Source organism: Pleurodeles waltl, chromosome 10 (genome assembly GCF_031143425.1).
Source record: "Pleurodeles waltl isolate 20211129_DDA chromosome 10, aPleWal1.hap1.20221129, whole genome shotgun sequence".
NCBI lineage: Eukaryota > Metazoa > Chordata > Amphibia > Caudata > Salamandridae > Pleurodeles > Pleurodeles waltl.
In genome coordinates this window covers 1,006,907,023-1,006,928,839 of record NC_090449.1, presented here as the reverse complement: position 1 = coordinate 1,006,928,839, position 21,817 = coordinate 1,006,907,023, and the positions used below count along the sequence as shown (strand labels likewise).

The window sequence follows — 21,817 nt, the reverse complement described above, 5'->3', positions numbered from 1 at the left end:
GTACATGTAGCACCATATACTAGGGTCTTAAGAGTAAGTGAAATATGCCAATCAGGTGTAGGCTAATTTTACCTTGTTTTGGAGGAGAGCACAAGCATCTTAGCACCCTTTAGCAGTGGTAAAGTTCACAGAGGCCAAAAGCCAGCACACTCTAATTCAGCAAAACAGCAGGAGTGAAGCCAATATGTTCAGGTGACCCTGCAAAGACGACCACATCTGTGACTGCAGAGCTCCATGTTTTCAAGAAATAATTGATGCAGTTCCCAACCGGAGACTTCATGGCAGTCTGGCTTTAAGAGGAGCCAGAGATGTAGAAGAAAACAATGGCTGGAACTGGGATTTGTCTGCAAGGTGAGTCTGCAGGCTACGACCTGGCCTCCCCCAGAAGGGTCTGATTTTCAAACTTTGTCATTCCTGGACCAAAAGTTGTTTGGTTCCAAATCCTAAGTCACTAGAAAAGGAGCGCACTGTCATATACATTTTTTTATTTCCACTTACATTTAAACCATGTTTTCCAATTATTGCCCAAAGGTTTTGGAACCTTCCATAGGAATTTTATCAGGACTGACTTCTGAGAAGCATCAATCTTTCAAGATCACTTTGAGATGTATCTAAGGGGTGCAACAGATCCCCCAGAAAATGCTGCTGCACAGAGTCCACCGAAAGATACATCTGATAGGAAATGGACCTTTGTTCCAACATTGATAAAGTTGCTGAACAATCCACCCATTTCTGCAGCTGATCTGCAAGTACCTTTGAGGAGTCCTACAAAATGGGATATGATTATATAGGTTACATTTGGCTGGATAGAAACTTTTGAAGCACCATTGCCCTCACCACATTTTTATTACTACACTTCAATGAGATCACAGTGCCGTCAGATGATAGTTCTGCCATAAGGTTTTCAACTATTTCTGCAGATAGGAACCCTCTGCAAATGTGCTTAAATAGATACCACATGAACAAAAATCTAGGCAAAGACTTTCATTCATGAAGTACTCTTCTTATAGAACAATGCAGATTTTATTGATCTGGCTCCTTCAGTTTCTATTGGACAAAAACACTCATCCTCTCCTAAATTAGCAGGATTTGTTAAAAGACATATTGTCTCTCAAATGCTGAAGCAATTCACTTACATCAGATCCCTGCACGAATGTCAGGGTGATTTGTTGGATGATTTCCCAAGCGTAACCCGAATCTTTTAGCATTAGGAGGCATCCATGTAGCTCTACAAGCAGCATAAACAGCATATTCAATCATCCGCTGCACCATTTGTATTGTGGGAGCATTCTGATCTGAGGCACCTAACACCTCAGTAGAATTAGATGGGAGATCAGTAGTGATGGCACTTCTGCATTCCTTTGCCTGCTTGCGCCTCCTTTTTATTCAGTTACACAAACAGCTTAGTCTACTGCTTTCCTAGGAAACTACACATTGAGATATCAAAACCATACAGGATCCACCATAATAAAGTCAGGCACCAATGAGGGATATTAAACAAATTCTCTTCCAGTAAATATTTAGGCCCAGATTAACTAAGGTTTTTGGCATTTACTAAGCCAATTTGTGTGGCATTGCATACATTAGTAAATACAAGGCAACGTAGTGCAGTGCATAGCATGAATTTGCATTACTTTGCATCAAAGATGCGTTCTATGGGTGGAACACGGGCATTCCCATGCATCCATTTATGGCTTTTGGTGCAGTCCCAGATTTACTAAGGTGAGTAAACCTATGATTGCACCAAAAAGCCTGCGCCACTTCCTCTTTCTATGTGTGCAGCCTTCTGTAGCACACGTAGAAAGAGGAAATTGCTTCTAAGGATTGTTTTTGTGCAGGAACGTGTACAATCCTGCTTGAAGCACAGACAATCTTGCACCATAGTGCAAGGGTGTCTTTGTTGGCGCTGGGCATCCACAGTGCGCCAACGCTAGAAGACAGCAGAAATGTACCACATCTTACTAAATGTCTGCTGTCTCCTTTCACGTAATGCAGTGCGGCAACTTTGCTTGCTGCCTGGAGTTGCATGAAATGTTGGTAAAAATGCCCCCTAATCTTTATTTCCCCAAAGCATGCCCGCTAAAGCATAACAAAGAAAAGATCAGGCTAATAATAAAAAGACTACTCAGGAGGTGTGCATATAGATCATTGCTGGTCTCATCTGCTCAGCAAGATGGAGAGGACTGATAGCTGCAGTGGCCCACAAAAGAAGGACCCAAGAGAAAAAGAAAGATAGAAAATGTAGAAATATAAGATAGATATAACCGATTGAATATAAAATTCTTACCTTGATAGTGTGGGAAGGTAATGCTTCTATATGAAAGAATTAAAAACTGGAAGTATAAAGAGTAACTCCCCCTTTTGAGGAATTATGGATAAGAGGGCGCCATGTTAAGTGAGTGTTTTATCTGGGATAGGTAAACAATGTGGGTGGGATGAAGGAGTTGCTAACTGTGTAAAGAATATACAGGGAAGACAAATGTGGAGGTAATAGCTTAGATAAATCTGCATCCAATTCTTCCTCAACAATTGTATTTAGAGAAGGAACGGAGACAGATTTTGTACGCAGTGCGCGTAGAAGGCCAGGAGATTGGGTCCAGTACCACATGAAGTCCCTTTACCTTTCGATAAATTATTCCCTAAACTGAGAAGACTAGTGCATGTAGTGTAAGGGTGAAGTGTGCTTCTAGAGAGCCATTTCACCGACAGTGCCCTTCCTCAGGCACCCCTGGGTTTCCTTTGGAGATAGGTCAGGGATACCCAGTGAATTCATTGACAGACTCACCAACTAACACGTGCAATTGTGGATTTTCCATGAACAGGTCTGTGTAATGGAGGTGTGATCTTGCACCTTCCACCTCGTGAGATGTATTGGGGTGGTACCCGAATATCATGGCCTATAATTTCCTGACAAAACTATTGTATCATAAATATCATTTACAAAATATCACTTCATTGGAGTTAACGATAGAAAATGTACACCCAAAGTGTTGTATTTGTAAACTATGTTTTAAAACACTGTACTTATGTCAGACGATAGCTATGTTGTTGATGATCTGACATACAAGCCAGTGTATATCATAGGTCTTCTGTACACAGTGTTGAGTCTGCTATTTCACTGGGTTTCATTTTCTGTGTCTCCTGGTTGATATGTCTCCCTGGCCTGTAGCTCCCTGGCCTGTAGCTCCCTGTCCCTGTGTTTCTCTGTTCTTGTGATTCCAATGAGAGGTGTGATCATAAAACCTTGGGAAAGTCACAAAAGATAAGTGAGGAAGCATAGGTTCACCCCCTTGAAACTTATAAGCCGGGTAACAGGAGGAACACCTTCTTTCAATCTTCACCCCTCCCCTTATGACTCATCAGAGTCTACAATGGCTGTTCTGCTCTTATAATGGCAATTGCAAGTTGTAATGCCCATTGCTGCATCAAGATTTTAAACTTTGCTTAACTTGTCAGCTGTGGATGCCTTGTTATTCTCATCTGGCATCCTATTTCAAGACTTCTATAATTTTAGGTTTTGAATTTTGTTTCCATAAAGAAATCTTCAAAGATTAATTGACCTTAATAACATGGTTTAAGCTGCATTAAAACATTGTATAAAAATATATCTTATGATGGATGCAGTGGTTCAGTAAGTACAGGTTCACCCTCTAAGTCTAAAAACACAAAATAATTTTTTAAAAATTATAAAAGAAACTATAAGGGTAGTACCAGCAGAAAGAGGGTTCCATCTGGAGTTTGTGTCAAGATATCTCTTGTGGGATAATACCAGTGTAATCATGCTCTTTGCAGATGAAAATTACTAATCAGGATTCACAGAATAGGAATTGGCAGAATTTTATATTCAGAAAGTATACTCGGAGAATGTGGCCATTCGGCTATCATGGCAGAATTGCTTCATTCACAACTTGAATTTTAGAGGCAGAATTGCGGTTGTTTTCTGGGTGGTGTTAAAAAGTAGGTGAGACACAACAAACACACAAACTAAAATGTTTGGAAATATCTGCGCACCTCCTGTAGGTGGCGTCCCACACTGGAAACACAGGCAGGAGAAGATGTGATTCCAGAATAGAAACAGAGAGGGAGCAATTCTATATATCACTAAGGGGTGTTAAAAAAGTCTATTCTCTATGTGGGAATTTATTTTCTCTGTGGCGAGAAAAAGTACCTGTGAAAACACACATTTGCATCACATTTACTTCTGTAGAACTATACCCATGTGCAAAATCTGCATAGGTTAGTTGTTTTCAGTGAAGTACTCCAGAACTTCTATGAATGTTTTATACTTGTTTGGGAACTTATAGGATCCTCGTGGAATTCTAGAAATGTCTGGGCTCAGTTGTAAGCTTGGAGGTCATACTGCAGGAGGTGATTTCCAACATTCTTACAAGGGCTTCAGGAGCAGCATTCTCCAAGAGGATATGTTTATGAATGATTCACTCAAAAGTAAAATGGTTTGTTGAAGGATCCCCCTAACCTACTGAAATATCTCAATGTAGATTTTCCAAATTCTCTTTAAGAATAAGAGAAACTTGGGACAAGTGCTGGATATGTTGTGGAAGGAGAGTTATGTATGAGTGGAATGAGAGGGTTTTGGTCCAGATACAGGAAGGTCCCACTGCTGGAGTAGAAATCATGAATTAGATTGTTTTGATCGCTTATTGTAAATGTCATTTGGTGGTGGCAGGACAAGTGCTTGAGATATAATGATGATAACGCCGACCTACTGCCCCTTATTGGGAAATTAAACAAACAATTATGGGAAATGTTCAGGAGTTCGAGCATGATCTTGACAGGGATTTAATACCAGATACAAGATTTATTCTTCTTCCTGCCTTCACAAGATGCCCACTGCAGGAACCCTGTTGATAAGCCATGGCATGGCTTCTCATGGGACTAATTATGGAGACATTTGTGGTACTAGGTAACTGCCACAATAAATTAAAGCTGCATGTTGAGCCGTGGCATGAGGAAGTGCTGAATCTGGCGAGACTGGAGGAAATTGCCTATCCAAATAGAGTTAAGATTTCGAAAGTTTTTATGGATTTTTATTCAGAAAATCTACTGTGGAAATGTGTATTTCTGCAGCTAAGCAGGACTGTTCTATGTAGGTGCTAAAAATCTTTGAAGTTACCTAACAAACGTGATTCCAAAGACATGTGCATCAGATGGCATAATTTGGTGAGCTATTTCTCCTTTGAAAAGGTGTGTTTAGTGCACTGCCCCTGGCATCCCTTCATAATACAGGAGGGGCTTTGTGCCCCATCTGTAGTACTGACTGTGTGTCCGCTGATCCCAAGGATGCACCAGTCACGCCTGGCGACTGGGACAAGTGGCGGGGCGAATAAAAAAATAAATAAATGTAATTAAAAAAAAAAAAAAAAAAAAAACTTACCTGAACCTCACCGCCGCACCACTGCTCTCCGCTCTCCGCCACACTCCAGGCACCTAACCTGCCATGCAGCCAATCATGACACTGCTCAAAGAAGTGGTACGATTGGCTGGAGTGCCCTGGCTGGGCGCTCCAACGCAGAATGGAACCCTGGGCTTGCTCTCTCCAACCCGGCAACACAGTGCCAGGTTGGAGAGAGCCCTTGTGCACGTGTGTGTGGCTGGCCCGAGACGGCTGACCAAACATACATGCGCACTGAGGGGAGTGCTCGTCACCACCAGCTCCTCGCCCTTTTAAAAATGAAAACGATAATTAACATAGTTTTATCGTTTTATTTTTTAAAGGATTGCAGCTCCTGCTGCTGGCGGGGGGGGGGGGGGTGACGTTCGGCCGCCCCTGGGACAAACATTCAAAGAGGAAATTGTCTCCTTAGAATAGGGGTGTCCCTTCATGGAACTGAGGGACTCCCCTTTACTTCTTCTCCCACTATTGAAGTATAGTCGTTTCAGGAAATAGAACCTTGCTAGAAGCACTGAGTGTAAGCCGCCAAGGAGATGAAGAACATTCAGTACAGCCCCTGGGGGCACTGTGGGCGGTTTACAGGTGGTTCATTCATAGTTTGTGGTCCCCTTGGACGTACCCTAACCCCCTTCGAAATGATGTCCTGCGGTTAACACACCTTGTGTTTGGGTCCATGTATACACTAACAGGATTTCCACTGGACATGTGACATTGTGGTGTTAGGCTCCCCATAAGCCTGGCCATAACCTAGGACTCCACCCACTTTGATGGCAACCCCTCCACCCCCTCTTCACCAGTGGTTGGAAGGACTGTAGCACACTCTGGAAGAGATGCAAACTGTTTCAAGGAGTAGTGAATGAGTAAAGAAAGTGTGAATATGCATGGGAGACATTTATTTTTAAATGTAAAAAGTTAGTAAAATATTTTATAAGAAAATATTTGGTTTTCATTTATTTTTTGTTTTTAACATTACATTAAGTTGATATATATATTTTTTTTAAAGTCAAAACAACTTAATCTATTTTAACATTATTTCACATGGGGTGGAATTTAAGTCCCTGCTCTCATCATACTCTTCGGGAGGGTATTGTAGTACCAGTGGTTGGTCATGTGTGGTCCAGATCTGAGCTGGAGTATTTGATTTGGGCCCTTTTTGGCTGTAGTAACTTTGGAAGTGCAGTCTGTGGATGCTTAGAGCTAACTCTTTTGTGAGATGGGGGCATGTTCCTACCTGAACCCCTTCCTAATCCTACTTAACCCCTTGCTCCTCCCTTAACCTGGCCCCTTTACTAATATGTTTTCCCCATATTCCAGGCACTCTTCCCCGTCTCACCCACATATCCAACTAAAACATTATACCTATGTGTGCAGAGCAGTGCTTAATTTGTAAATAACAAGGTGCCGGTGCTCAAAGCTCTCCTCTCAAACATGCGGTTGCTGCAATTAAATGTGGGAACACGGGATATTGAGGTAGCGTAATCCTGAAGCCAACTTGGGCCACTTTAATCCATTTAAAGCCACTCCCTGCCCTTTCAGCTCACTTTTGCAGCTTTCTGCTTTCTCCCATTGTGACGCTTTTTTGTTTCTCTCTTCTTCCATCTTTCCATTATGTGTCTTTTGCTCACAGCAAATGCTTGAGGACGAAGAATAAGCGCCGGCCCTCAAAAATAAGTGCCGGTGCTCAGCACCGGTAACAACAAGCACAAATTAAGCACTGGTGCAGAGCAGTGGCGTAGCGTGGGGCTGCAGGGGGGGCCGGCCGCACCGGGCGCAACATCTTGGAAGAGACTAAATCCACGGGTTAGGGGGCGCAAATTACTTGCCTTGCCCCAGGTTAGGGGGCGCAAATTACTTGCCTTGCCCCGGGTGCTGACAACCCACGCTACGCCACTGGTGCAGAGACGTCCGCGGTCAGGACGGAGATCTCTGCACATATTTAAAAAAATAGGTGGTGGCGCTGACCACCGCACATAGGTTTGTGAATTACATTTTGTCCTATGTCAGTATATACTAATCAGCCCTGTCAAGTTTCCCAGGTGCCGGGGTGATATGCTGCTCCAGTCCAGGGGTTTTCTTTGAATTCTGGGACTTGTGGTCTTGTTTATTACATTATAAAAGAAGACTGCAAGTCCCAGAATTCAAAGAGAAGAACCGGGGCTGGACCAGCACATCACGCATTGGCCTGGGAAACTTGTCGGCTATGCTTGTAGTACTAATAAACGCACCACCAAATGCAGTTTGTGGACAGTCACTTACGTGTGAGAGTAAAATTGGGCTTGTACATTTATTCATGTGTAAATTTACCATCGTGACTAGGGCCCGTGGTGCTTTTCTGCTAACCCCGTTCATGCACAAATCGGCGCCAATACCATATTTCTATCACACGGACCGAGGTGTTCCAAAGCCACATTTTGAATATAAAACAGTGCAAACTAAAATGCTTTTTAGTAAAAACATGTGACTTTCAAAACAGCACCACAAATGTAGATTGCACAAGAAGGAGCTAATGACAAGGTCATGTATACAGTGAATGCGCCGTGATTAACCCACCTCTCAATCACGTGACAAAAACATTGGGACCGGGGGCCCATTCGTAGGCCCTTATCGTCTGTTATTATCGTGCTTTCGCTTGGCTCGAGGCCTGTTCTTCAGGAAATACGTTGCAAAATAGTTCTGCATTTGTGTCTCGCTTTGTCATTGAGGCCGATTTGGAATTTCCCAAGCTGGGCGGCGTCTCAGCCTCACACGTACGGACACCAGTAGCGCCTCGCGCCCTACTCTCTGCCTTAGCAAGACTGAAACAAGGAGCCCGCCGAGGACCGGAAGCATCCCGTGAAACAGCGGCTAGAAGCGGAAGGACCAGCCGGGTCGAAGGCATTAGATAACCAAGGTAGCCGCAAGTTCAAAGTGTGTGCAGGGGTTTCTATTTTAATTATCAGTATTGAAGCTAAAGGGGAGGAACATTTGTCTCTTTATAGGAATGCTTTAATAATTTTTTGATGCAGAAGACAAGGTACGGTTCTTTGATTTTTTTTGGGTGATGAGTGAACAATTGTAAACATTGACTTTGTTAATGCGACGGATCCGTGTTCAGTTTTTTGAATAAAAGGGGACTGAAGCATTATCAGGCTAATAAATTTGTGGACTGGGTATAGATGGATTCTGTGGGATACTGTTGAGCATGCATTGCTGGACATAGCGCTATACCAGGGGAAAATACCAGCTGAAGTAAAAATAATAATATATATATATATATATATATATATATATATATATATATATATCTCTCTAAGGGGCACATTTATCAACAAGTCACGCAGCTCGTGAAGTCACCTTGCTGCACTGCTCGTCAGGGAAAGGCCGGGAGTGTACCGTATTTATAATAATAATAATAATATGGCGCGCGCCTGCCTTTCTCAGCACTGGCGATTTGTGCTGCGTTGCGTTACTCTGGGTTTATTAAGCCACTCAGGGCCATGCAAGGTGCATTTGTGTGGCTTGATAAATCGCAATTAAGAATTGCGTTGCACTTGCACCCAGTTATGTGGTGCAAAGGCGATGCACCCCATACATAAATCTGCCCCTAAATCTGTAGGCACCAAAAGCAATATAATTACCAATAACCATTTGCAGCCAGGGTGAAACTGAATTCTGCTGACATTTTCTCCGTAGCATTTCAGCAAGTCGCCTAGAAGCCAGGGCAGCACCTGGATTAGTGCAAACTTACTTAAATAGGTGATATAGGCCCTTATTTACTAACGTTTCTGCAGGTGATCCTACGATGCAACCCAATTAAGTGCTGCGCATGATCACCTTCCAAAGTATAGGATGATGCTATCTTTTTCGTTGCATGGTGCAAGCGCCCACACCAGTGCTTAATTTGTAAAAAAAAAAAAAAAAAAGCGCCAGTGCCCAAAGCCCTCCTCCTAAACATGCGGCTGCTGCAATTAAATGTGGGAACACGGAATACTGAGACTGCGTAATCCTGAAGCCATCCCTGGCCTCTTCAATCCATTTAAAGCTACTCCCTGCCCCTTCAGCTCACACTAGCAGCTTTGTACTTTCTCCCTTTGTGATGCTTTTTCGTTTTTCCCTTCCTCTGTCTTTCCTACATGTGTCTTTTGCTCGCAGCAAACTCTTGAGGCAGAAGAATAAGCCCCGGCCCTCAAAAATAAGTGACGGTGCTCAGCACCGGAAACAGCAAGCACAAATTAAGCACTGGTCCACACACATTTTTATTGAATGTGGACCTTGATGTCTCCATGCAAGAGGGCTTCCATTTCTGGGAGGGAATCTAATCTACTCAATGATCAATATTTGCCGCTATGCAGGGTACCACACCGATGTTTTCAGTGATGAAGTTACAGGCGAGTGGGTCATAGAGCTGTTAAGTCGGTACTCATTCAGTCAATGGTGTGATCATGATCACAACTCCAAAATGTCATGCCAGTTTGCACAACTTGCGATGGATGCTAGTTAAATTGGCCAACTTGACTGAGGATAAGGTTCATCTCCACAGTCCTCCTCCACCCTCCCCGCTGTCACTAGTCTGCCAGATTCACTTCCGATGATCTAAAAGGAAGCATCGAAGAGTATTGTCCATAGAGGGATACAACATCACACCCATTAATGCAGTGACAAAGTTAAACACAGCCTCTGGAAGATTAGAAGTTCAAAATTCAGAGAAATAATAAAAAGTAAATTTCATATCATATAAGGGTTGCATTTTAAAATGATTACGGCTCCCGGTTTTCTTTTTTTTACTGATTGATTTATTTTATAGGAAAAATACAGATGCAAAACAGTGTATTTTCCTATCTGTCTTAGGTCCTGATTTAGGCTTTGGCAGACAAGTTACTCTGTCACAACGCTGACGGATAGCCCGTCTGCTGAAATATAAATCCCACCGGATATAATGGGATTTGTATTTTGGCTGGCTGGCTATCTTGTCACAGTAACCCTTCCACTGAAATCTAAATCAGGCCCTTAGTGTCTTCATTTTTAAACACAGAAAAACACTTACACTAGATATTTTTTGAGTGGCTTTCCATGCTGTCACTCATCAGTCATAACTTGCCGGGCCATTGTTTTTGTAGACTGACAGCATGGGGAGTTAACGAAGGTAAGAAAATTCCTTAAATAGCCAGAGATGTGTAAACTAAATGGTCAGAGTGAAATGTATTGTTTAGAACTGTGTGCAAAGACCTAAAGCTTGAAAGGTCACAATTATGACTGCACATTTATTGGCTAAATAAATATGGAAATATATTATCAGACATAGTGGAAGAACTCAAAATAATACTAATGAATCTTGAGAAGATGACCTAAAATAATTCTGGATAAATAAAGGCAGAACTGTTAAAAATACCATAATAGTGGGAGCCCTATCTATGTTTTTGCAATTCTACAAGATGTAAGTCCTGTTTTTCTCCCCGGAGTAAGATTTAATGCAAAACACAACATTGCAAGAGCACCTTCGTCATTTTTCTCGAGTGGGTATTTAAGCACCTTCTGCATTTCCATGTCATGCTCCGGCTATCATTATGTATTGTTGTATTTTCTTAGCAACTAGAATACAATGAAGATTAGTTTCTAGCAGATTTCTATTGCTTGATATTGAGTTAAAAGCTGTGAGTTCATAGCTTGCTTGAGACTTTTGCAGAGTTATGTGGTGCTGGTGACTTAGGTAGCATGAAACTGATCCCAGTGCGTGCCTAAAACCGTCAAATAAAGATATTATTACATGGGTTCCCGGAAATTGTTAGAAAAAAATATTATTGTGTGGCATACGTGAAAGCTTTTAGATGCATTTGCCACTTCATAGTGTTCATGGCTCATCTGAAACTTGCTAGAGGGATCTGTCAGTTCATGGCCTGCATGAAACTGCTACGGAAATATGTAGGCGCATGGCATGTCTGAGGCTGCCTGGAAATGTGTGAATGTGAAAGATCCTTCAGACGAGTACACACATTTGTGAACCTGTCTGAGAACTCTAGACTGATCTCAGTTTCGCCTGCTGCCCACGGCCCATCTGTGTGAATTTGTAGTATAAAAGAAAAAGAGCGATTGAACTAAAATGTATCAGGATGGACAATAAATGTGAGCTGTAGACTGAGTTGTGTTCCATGACGTCACTCTTCATGGAACCTCAGCCCTTCAGAGTGCTATGCTACCAATGCGGTGTTGTAGGTAAAGTCTCATCATCTTCGCTGTGCTCCTAATACATCTCCCCAACTCTTCCTATGCCTGTTATCACCAGAATTTCAGGATATGGGCTCCCAGGAAAAATTATTTCAACTTCTGTTTAGCCCCGTTCCACCTTTGCCACATTGAAGAGAAACTTTCCCCCACTGAGATCTATCTGTGTCTTTTCTAAGGAAGATTCCAAACAATCTACTTCCTGCATTCTGCATTGAATTGACCATGCGAGCAGGTTCTCCTGACACCACTATCTTCATCAACACAGGATCCATCGCACAGACCCAGTCTCCAAAAGAGCAAAGCTGCTGAGATGTTCTTGAAGGGTATACATGCCAGGAACAGAACACTGGGAGCGTGGCACTCTCAGGGCATGGTTCCATGAAGAGGGACATCATGCAAAGCAGCCCAGCCACCACACCTACTAAGGTCACAAATGATTGAACAGAAAGTTGATGAGAATGGTGAGAATATCACAAGCCCGCTTGACCTCCACACCCTGGGCTGGGAGTTTTCTCCCTCGGTGTGTAAGTCACTGTTGTGCTTTTCTGACCATCACTGGCTTATTTTGATTAGCGGCGACACCCTAAACTAGGACTCCATCAATGGATAGCTTACCTTTCCTCCGCCTCTAAATCAGGTCCTATATTCCAAAAAATGTATGTGTAATGAAATAGTGAAATAGACAAGATAGAACACTTATTACCTCTCATATACAAAAGTTCATAAAAATAGTAGTATTAGGAAATGGAAGTGTGAAATAGGACTTTACATAGATATACTTATGAAGAACTAATTTTTTAATGACAATTATTGAAAGCAATGCTAATTTAAGTAAATTATTGTAGATATGTGTTTATTAGTATGCTGGTGGCTAGATTACTGATCACCGAAAGATGGTAGTCGGATAAGCTGCCAGAGTTCAAGACCTACATTTACCTGAAGGGTCTCTCAAACACAGGCATTGGTTTTTGAGCATGTTAAAGTGGTTATACATTTTCCATTTCAGTGGCCAAATAATGAAGGGTTGTTCCTAAAACGGTGGTCCACAACTGTGACCATGTTTTGGTGTTTAATTTCATTTAAGAGGGTAGCAGATGCTAATGAGATGTTGGATGTGGATAGTCCAGTGTTTTCTCTTGAGGGATTTTTACTCTACATTATCAAACACACAAATATTTTGTCTGCTAGGTCTCCAGGTTTCCAGTATCCGGGTTTATCCATGTTTTTCTCCCTCTGCCCAGTTATGCCAGTGATGAAGCACAGACTGGCACTTTTAGACCACCTCTTGCCTCTCAGCTGTTGATTTCATATGATGAAAGCACTGGTGAAAGCTTCCGCCTTCGGAGCTATTTCATCAGGGTATCACTGGTGCCTGTGTTTGTCTAGTTCCTGGAATGCTGATTGTTATTAGGAAACCAGCAGCTTTGTTGTATGAGCTCACTAGCAGTACTTTTATGAAAAACCTGTAGCTGATCTGATCCTGGATAATAATGTGATTAAACGCTCTAAACCTGTCACAATAGAGCCTTTTACCTTGCTATAAATACAGAAGCATCCGCGTTGGTGTGAATGGAGGGTTAGGTTCTATTAAAGACATGGATGCAAATATTAACCTTCTCGAGTCCATCCCTTAATGTTTACTGCATTTAATTTAATTGCAGAATAATTATCAAATCAAGATTATGATGGTATAGCAGCTTGTTAGTTGAAATTATACCTTCTGTTATAATTAATTAATATTTAAATACACGCACACACACACAGTCTCTCTCTCTCGTGCGCTGTATGTCTGTCTGTCTCTCTCTCTCTCTCTGTCTCTGTCTGTCTCTCTCTCTCTCTCTCTAAGAAAAGCACACGCCTAGTGTTGTTCCAAATTGGGCATAACTTTAACCATCTGTCACTCCGCCCTTTTTGTGTTCTAAACACACATTTTAAATTGATAATTAAAGGTTTCATCTACTTGGGTCATTGGTTATGATTACTTGGACCACCGTTTCAGACTTCTGTTTTTCCTCTAAGTCATAGGGCTACAAACGAACTCTTCCAAGTGAATCAGATATACATTTGCTTGCACATCTGAAATGAGACAGCCACATTTCTAAGACCTCATTTGGGTCTGAATTCCCAACACCAGTTCATGCGAGACCAGAACAATGATGTGAAACTGATTCATCATAGAGGTCCTATGGCTTTGATTTGGCCTGCTATGAACACATTGAATAATGATTTTAATTTAGTTAGTGACCTAAACATGCAGAAACTCTTGTTAGGCCAACACTTAAACCCTAATGTTTTCTTGGCAGATAAATGCAACATTGACCATGAAGCTCTTCCTCAGATGATTGAATTACGCGTACGGTCTCATTGACGACCTGTGGTAAAACGTCATGGTCCTTTTGCACTCTCATCAACAGGCAGACTTTGCCTTGCCAAATGGGACCATCTTCCTTGTAATATAGACCAAGATGCTAACTTGTGCTAGGATGCGTAGGGAGCCCATGCAAAATATGCAAATGTTTGTAGAAAATTTATAAAAAGTCCACACCAACAACTAGCTCCTTCCTTTGCCAACTGCTTGTGTATACTGAACGTCGGATTTCTTTTTGACTCCCCAGCTTTTGCTACATTTAGCATCTGTGATAAAACAAACTTATTTTTGTTAATATGATTTCAGAGAACTTGCCAGCATACAACATATTTGTGATATGTTGTTTCTCTAGCTCTAATGTTTAGACCTATTGACAAAGAGCATCATAAAAGAGAACATTTCTAATGTTTGGGAATCTGGTAACCGAAGTGCTGAGATGAGAGGTCTTTTGGGATGTATATTCCTTTTTCTGGAGTAGAATATTGAAACCACCATTCAGTAATTCTGAAAGCTGAAAGGATTATACCTGTTTTTATTTTATAGCATTACTAAGTTAACACGAGGAAAGCAAACGGGTACTGGTCAATATTCTGATGCTAACCCAGTGCCTCCTCTTGAGTGAAAGTACAGGTACCAGGTAAACACTACATTTGAAGTTCTGTGGGAAAAAGGAAAGAAGGTTAAAAAAAGGGAGAAACACTGGACTGGCCCACCATATTTCTCAGGACTGCAGCACTTATTGTGTGGTTTTCCACCACCGATGTTGAGACGTCAATAGTAAAGCTTTACTCTAGGTATGCGCCAGGTAGTTGATCGTGCTTAACACAGTAAGCTAAGGTTAAGGCGTCACCCACAGAGTAAGGAAACACCCCAGTAGAAGACACAACGGAGAGGATCCGATGGTAGCAACAAGCCAGGATCTGGTTCGTAGCAGCGAAGAAGTTCAGAGGTTAAGCAGAATATCATCAAGAGGACACCAAAGGTAGCAACAAAGGTAGAAGGACGTGTGCAAACTTGTACAAGAACAAAAAAAGCCCAACAAGGTGCACAGGTGGCAGGCAAGGTGTTCTTAGTTGCACAGGGTTAAATACAATCTCTTCCCAACTTGACTTGGAAGTACCGCTCTGCAGTCTGGAATTTTGGAGTCTCTGTACTTTCAAATTAGTAGGTAACCCTGATGGAATGGGAAGGACGCTAACATTGCTGCCACTCCTAATGTTGTGGTACAGATCTCAACAGTCTCCATGTCCTCTTATGCCTGTGGAGTCTGTTGTGTCCAAAGAAATGGTGAGACTTTCTTACAACTTTGACAGATATACCCCTAAAAATCCATTAAGGATGACGTATTTTATGTTCCAGCGAAATTCAATAAGAAAAGAGACATGAAAGGTAAGATAGATAGTACTCAGTTACTAACTATCTTGAATAATATAACTTGTTAGTTAAGTGCAGGGAAGCTTGGCCTAAAATAATACAGGACCAGACTACTCTTTGAAGATTTAAAAAATATTACATTTCTTCAGGTTACAAAGTAGCTGAAACTCTCCCTGCCAGCTTCCTTTTTGCAGTCATATGGTAGTCATCTTTCTATACAATACTCCACAGAGCCAATCCTTGCTGAAAATCAGGTGGCTTTCGTGTCAATTATTTCAGTTGCTTTACTCTTATTTGTTGCTTTTCTCCCTTTTTGGGTTTGACCCAACTTCAGGATCTTTTGTTTTTGCTGTTGGTAGGTTTGTCATGCAGCACTGCATCTAAGAAAATAGAGGCATGTTTAACAAACACCATTTGGCTGCATTTCTGTGAGAGCTAGTGTTCCCTAGAAAAAGTGCAGGAGACATGCTGAAGAAACAACACAGATCTGACAGACATTGAAAACTATGATAATATTACCATTAGGGGTAGCCTGTTTGTAAAGATAAATTAGATTGAGTGGAATTGCCAAGACTGGTTTGTAACGTGACAGGGTGGTCTTTGTATTTTGCTGTAATATTTGATTGTGCCTAATTTATTCGTACATTGCTCTTACCTAATAAGAATGTATGCATAACTTATACATAGTTAATATGGTTTAACTATTATCCAATAGAATGGTCCTTACTTTATTGCTCTTTGAAGGCTGAAGGACTGATTTTGCCCTTCCATGACTTAAATCTGTGACCTATAGGTTGCAAACAGATGTCAGCACTAATCGCTTAACTCACTGAGCCATCTTGCACGAAAGGACTAAATCTTATTCTCTATAATAAAGCCACTATCCGTGATAATTGTATCAGCATTTGCCTTGTTGCATGAGTCTCTGGTGATGGATGGCTAGGATCATGTATAAACTTTGCTGTTCCCTGAAGGAAAAAATACAGGGGACTATGGCATATGTTGTATGCATGTTGCCCTTCTCAAGCGTGGGTTAGTGACAGCAACTTACCTGGAATACAACTGATCAAAGTAACTCCACCCAGGTTGTTACTTTGAAAGCTTTCCTTTAGGAGAACAGCATGTGGGCAAGTATTTTTCACACTATTATATAAATATTTTCTTAGGTATGCCGTAAAAGTATTTAGGCACATCTTTCGTTTCTAGGTGGTCAGGGATCCTGGGAATGTTCATTATACACAGTGGTGCCTCTAATGGTATCTTACTAGAAGCTAACCAGTCACTAACCTGCTTTCTCTAAGACTGACCTACAAAGATGTGGTTATGGCATAAAGGACAGAGAAAACGTTGTCGCAGCTCCCAAAGGTACACAACACTAACATGCTAAGAAGGCAGATGACCTCTCAAAAGACACTACTGCCCATAAGTTGGATCTCACAGCATCAGAGGAGAATTAGATGGAAAGAAAATTACCAACCCGAAGCTCTAGGTACCTTGTATCCAACCAGCCCCAGAACTCTCTGTCGCTAGGCACCAGAAGCATGGAGATGGGAGTAACAACAGAACACAAGAGCTTGCCTCTCCCCCCTCCGGATGCAGTGGCTTGGAAGAGCAGCATGGTGGGCTAGACAAGCGCAGTCATCAGTAACCAGGAGATACTGGAGCCTTGGAAAACAGCATGGGTGCTCACCCTGCACCGTGTAAGCAGCAGGGAGGATAGACATGATTTGGCGGTCTCAGAAACGATCAAGCACTCTGCCACAAATGTGCAGAAAACCAAAATCCACTAGTCGTGGTAGGACAACCCATGAAGGAGCCTTTAATCATGGCCACCAGCTGAAAGCCCAGCACTCACCCACGACATCAGTGAACAACAAGCCATCTAAAAGCAAATAAAAAAAAAATGCTAGGTAAGGTGACCCGGTCTAGATCCGCATAACAACCTCCGCTGTAGCCGATACTGAAAACAGGAAGTACTCTATATCTCTTTTCCCTTTATGAGAGGGGGAGTCTAAGTGAGGAGTTTAGAGGGAATGGAAGACAGACTAATGTTGGTCTTAGCTAAGTCTTGTGGTGTCTCTGGGGTGGTGGGCACATTTCCCTTATTAAGAACTGAGATGACAGTGGGTGAGTGGATAATGGATCAGTGTGGTAATCGTGGGGTGAGAAGGGGAAAGTGAGTGGTCCATATTGTAGTGAACGCCTTTTATACCCTTTAGAGCAGACCTGTCATATTTCTACTTGCAAGACCTCACAGTGAACTAAATTCATATTGTAATAAAATTAGACTTCTAAAACAGTCCAGGGAGGACCCGGCCTGGCAGTTCGGGCTGGACTATTCCCATGGGCAGCAGGGTCACGTCTGATTTACATATGGCTGGGTCCAAATTAGAATGGCATGGCAGGCAAAAAAAATATGGATTTAACCCAGACCTGTGACTGGGTGAATATTTGATTTTTTTCAGCATTCTGTCCATCATCTCTTCTTTTTGCATATGCCTTTTAGCGTGGCAGCTAGCTTTGAAGAGACATTATGATATCCCAACCCAACTGTAATAATATATTACAGTTGAGCAGCTATGTCATTTCATTATTAGAGGGGACTAGGGAAGCCACCATTTTTAACTCAAATAATTAAATTAGAGATAGGCTTTTATGCAGGGATTGCAGGCTCCCATGTATTGTGATGTTATTATCATCACCTTGTTATGAATCCCAACAACCTTTGCACATCAATAATCCATAGATGTATGATGTTCCGAAAAAGAAAACTTCACCTGAAACAAGGTGACCGCTTCCTTATTGTAATTTCCTAATTTCACAGCCCAGTGTACACTTGGACTGTAAATAACTTCCTGAAAAAAAGGTCTTTATACCTGGATGGGGGATGAAACTAAAACAGCCTTCTTCAATTAGTCAGTATATCACCCAAATGTCAGAAAACTGTAAGAATACCATGTATGTAATATCCATGTAGCTGGGTCCAAGCTGGAATGGCATGGCGAGCAAACAAACAATGGATTTATACCCAGATCTGTGACTGTGGGTGAATGTTTGACATTGTTTAGCATTTCATCCGTCGTCTGTTCTTTAAGCTAAAAGGCATGTCACGAGCATTATTACAGCTGCAGTTTAGACAATAAAAAAGGGAAACTGGATTTTAATTTTCTGATCTCTTTGTTTACTGCCTATGTTTATTGTATTAATAAGTAAATCAGGTCCCAGTGCTGTTCTGCGTTTTGTGGCACTACATCCGCTTTAGATGAACAAATAATTTTTCATGTAGTAGAAAGAGAAATGAGTAATGTTCCCCTGGCATATTAACTCTACGAAATAAATGACTAATCCGGGCATAATGGCATTCTTAACATTTTCTGACAATTGGGTCTCATCCCGACTAATGTTCTCAATGTCAGTAACTGAGATGTCACCTGTTAAGGTCATGTGACATCACTTCCTAAGAAGATTCAGAGTGAAAGATCAGATGATGTCACTTTCTGTGTGGTGTCATTAAGGTCAAAGGGCATGTAGTGTCACTTCTACTACCCCTGGCATTTTGGTGAATGGGCATCCATGCTTGCAATATCCTTATAATATATAGCAAAGGGTCATTTTCCCATATGTCAATTGCAATATAAAATTCGGGATTGCTTCTAACACACGATCACAGCATGTTTTCCCTCGTTCCCAGTAGTTTTGCTTGTGCAGTTCTGCTCAGATCGGATCTGGATGGATTTGTGCGGGGGAAAATTCAGGCCAGTGCAAAATCCACAAACCGGTTTAAACACCTTGGGCCTTATTATGAGTTTGGCGGACGGTCTTGGCTGCCTGCAAACCTCCAATGGGGAGGTTGCCGCCATAGTGGCTGCCTCCCTGCTGGGTCGATTATGAGTTTCCCGCTAGGTCGGCGAGCGGAAACCAGAGTTTCTGCCTGCTGGCCTAGCAAGAAACAGCTACAGCATTGTCACCAGCTCGTAATCGAGCCGGCGGCAAAGCTGTAGAATGCAGGGTGCACCAGCAGGGAGTGAACATTGCGAGGGTTCTGGGAAGGGGGGCCCCTGCACTGCCCATGCCAAGTGCATGGGCAGTGCAGTGGTCTCCCTGCGGCCCCCTGCAACCGTTCTCCGACAGCCTTTCCATGGCGGTGTTACCACCATTAAATTGCTGGCGGAGAACTAAGTCGTAATCCCCAGGACTGTGCCGCTTGCAGTGCTGCTGTGGTGGATTAGGACCGCCACGACCGCCGGTCTGACTAATCCTGGTGGTGCTGGCAGTCCCACTGCAGCACAGCCGGTGCGGTCATAATGTGGCATTCGGACCACCGCGAGTCTGGCGGTCCAGAGACTGCCAGACTCGTAATGAGGCCCCAAGTGTGGCCAATCCTAGTTTTACTAAGCAGCTTGTAATTCGAGAAGTAGTTTATTGCTGAGATCTGAGTAAAAGTGTGTGCTACTTGTTCACTCTCCATAACAATCAAATATCTAAAATAACATAACATATTGTGGGAAAATCAACAATACAAAAAAATTGAGTGAAGCAAGGTCACAGCTGTCCGTGGCCAATGATAAACTGAAGCATGAGTTGTTAAATTGTTTGAGGCCAGTGGAATCCGTGTGTAATCCCAAACCTCAAAAGTATCAAGCATCAGAAGTCAGTGAATGTGGGGTGCAGATGTGACATAGCCAGTAAGCAGCCATGCATTTACGGAGCTTCCTACCGCCCTCTTTGAAGCACTTTCTGATTGGATTTGTGAATTTTTAGCTAAACTGGCAAAGCATGATAAAAAGGCAAGCTCCTTCATCCACATCCCCTTCTCTTCCAGCCAACAAGGAGGCTGGTGAAGCTGGAATTAAGCAGGCAATTATGGAAACTGGCAAATGCACACATTTTTCATGTTGTGCAGTAACTCAGTTTTGCTGCACAGCATTGCTCGAGGGAGAAAGCTGTGCAGGGCCATACCTACAAAGACTGGCCTACTGCTGTTGTCAATCCCTGCTCAATTGCTCCAACAGCTGCATTTCACTACTCACTGCTTTGTACTATGGCGCAGAGGTGAGAGTGGGCTATCTAGTGTGGGATCTATGCTGCAAGCATATCTTCCAAGTACAAATATGTATGGCTAGACAAAATCACAATGATCCCACACATTGGATGTGTGTGTGTGTGTGCACTTAGTCACACAAGCAGTGTGTGTTTTTTTAGAACAGAAAAACATTTCCTCTTGTTAACACCTGCTCCAAGTGGGTGTTTTGATGCAAAGCTCTGTCTGGTTATTTTAGTAGTCTGGGCTTGACATCAAAATCTTTAGCTGTTTGCACAGTTCCACCCTGGTAATAACACCTTGACGCAAAGTGACCCAAAGCAGCACAAATCACTTTTCCTCTTACAAAATTGCCATCTTCCCCGCACAAAATACCCTTGGAAAGAAAATAGCAGTATGTCGCTTTACATGACATAGCAACACTGCAAAGCCTTTTAAAGTCAGGGACATAATTTCCTGTTATGGGCATTAAAACTAAAATTTGTTTTATGCATGTCCAACTTCCTCCTGCCTGCCAGGAAACATGCTCTCTCTGCTGTAATAAAAGTATATGCATTTTATTTATTTTTTTTGTATTGCAAGCATGATTGCCATCTCATTTAGGAGTGTCATGTTTTTCTTTTCTTCTTTTTATTTTTGTGACATAAGTTTGCAAAAAATAAAAAACAGTCTCACCAGCTTGCCAAAGCAGACCTGCTGATTTGCCAATGCATGTTTTTTTAGGTTATGGGGACATAAGGCCTTATCTTGTACGCCAGACCAGCTGGGCACCCTGATGAGTGTGGTGGAAGCTTTAAAGACGACCCATGCAACTCGTAGAATCCACTCCACCCATGGACAGAGCAGTATTTAATTTGTAAATAAAACGTGCCGGTGCCCAAAGCCCTCCTCTTAAACACGCGGCTCCTGCAATTGTGCCAACTCGGAATACTGAGGCAGCGTAATCCCGAAGCCATCCCGGGCCCCATCAATCCATTTACAGCCCCGTCAGCTCACTCTTGCATTGTGACGCTTTTTCGTTTTTCTCTTCCTCCGTCTTTCCCATATGTGTCTTTTGTTTGCAGTAAATGATGGAGGCAGAAAAATAAGTGCCGACCTTCAAAAATAAGTGTCGGTGCCCGCACCACAGTGCTAAATTTGTGCTTGTTGTTTCCGGTGCAGAGCCCCAGCACTTATTTTTCTGCCTCAAGCATTTACTGCGAGCAAAAGACACATATGGGAAAGAGGGAGGAAGAGAAAAACGAAAAAGTGTAAAAATGGGAGAAAGTAGAAAGCTGCAAGAGTGAGCTAAAAGGGCAGGAAGTGTCTGTAAATGGATTGAAGAGGCCCGAGATGGCTTCAGGATTACGCTATCTCAGTATTCAGTTTACGCACATTTAATTGCAGCAGCCGCGTATTTAAGAGAAGTGCTTTGAGCACC

General features: G+C 42.3%; 1 protein-coding gene across 1 annotated transcript in view; it reads left to right on the top strand.

Annotated features, from left to right (window-relative positions):
• Positions 1–8,184: 8,184 nt before the first annotated feature.
• LOC138262117 (TNFAIP3-interacting protein 3-like) overlaps positions 8,185–21,817 on the top strand; it is a 98,256-nt gene continuing 84,623 nt past the window's right edge. The window contains exon 1 of the mRNA XM_069211883.1: positions 8,185–8,303. The gene's annotated coding sequence lies outside the window, so the exon portion shown is untranslated. The remainder of the gene's footprint in view (positions 8,304–21,817) is intronic.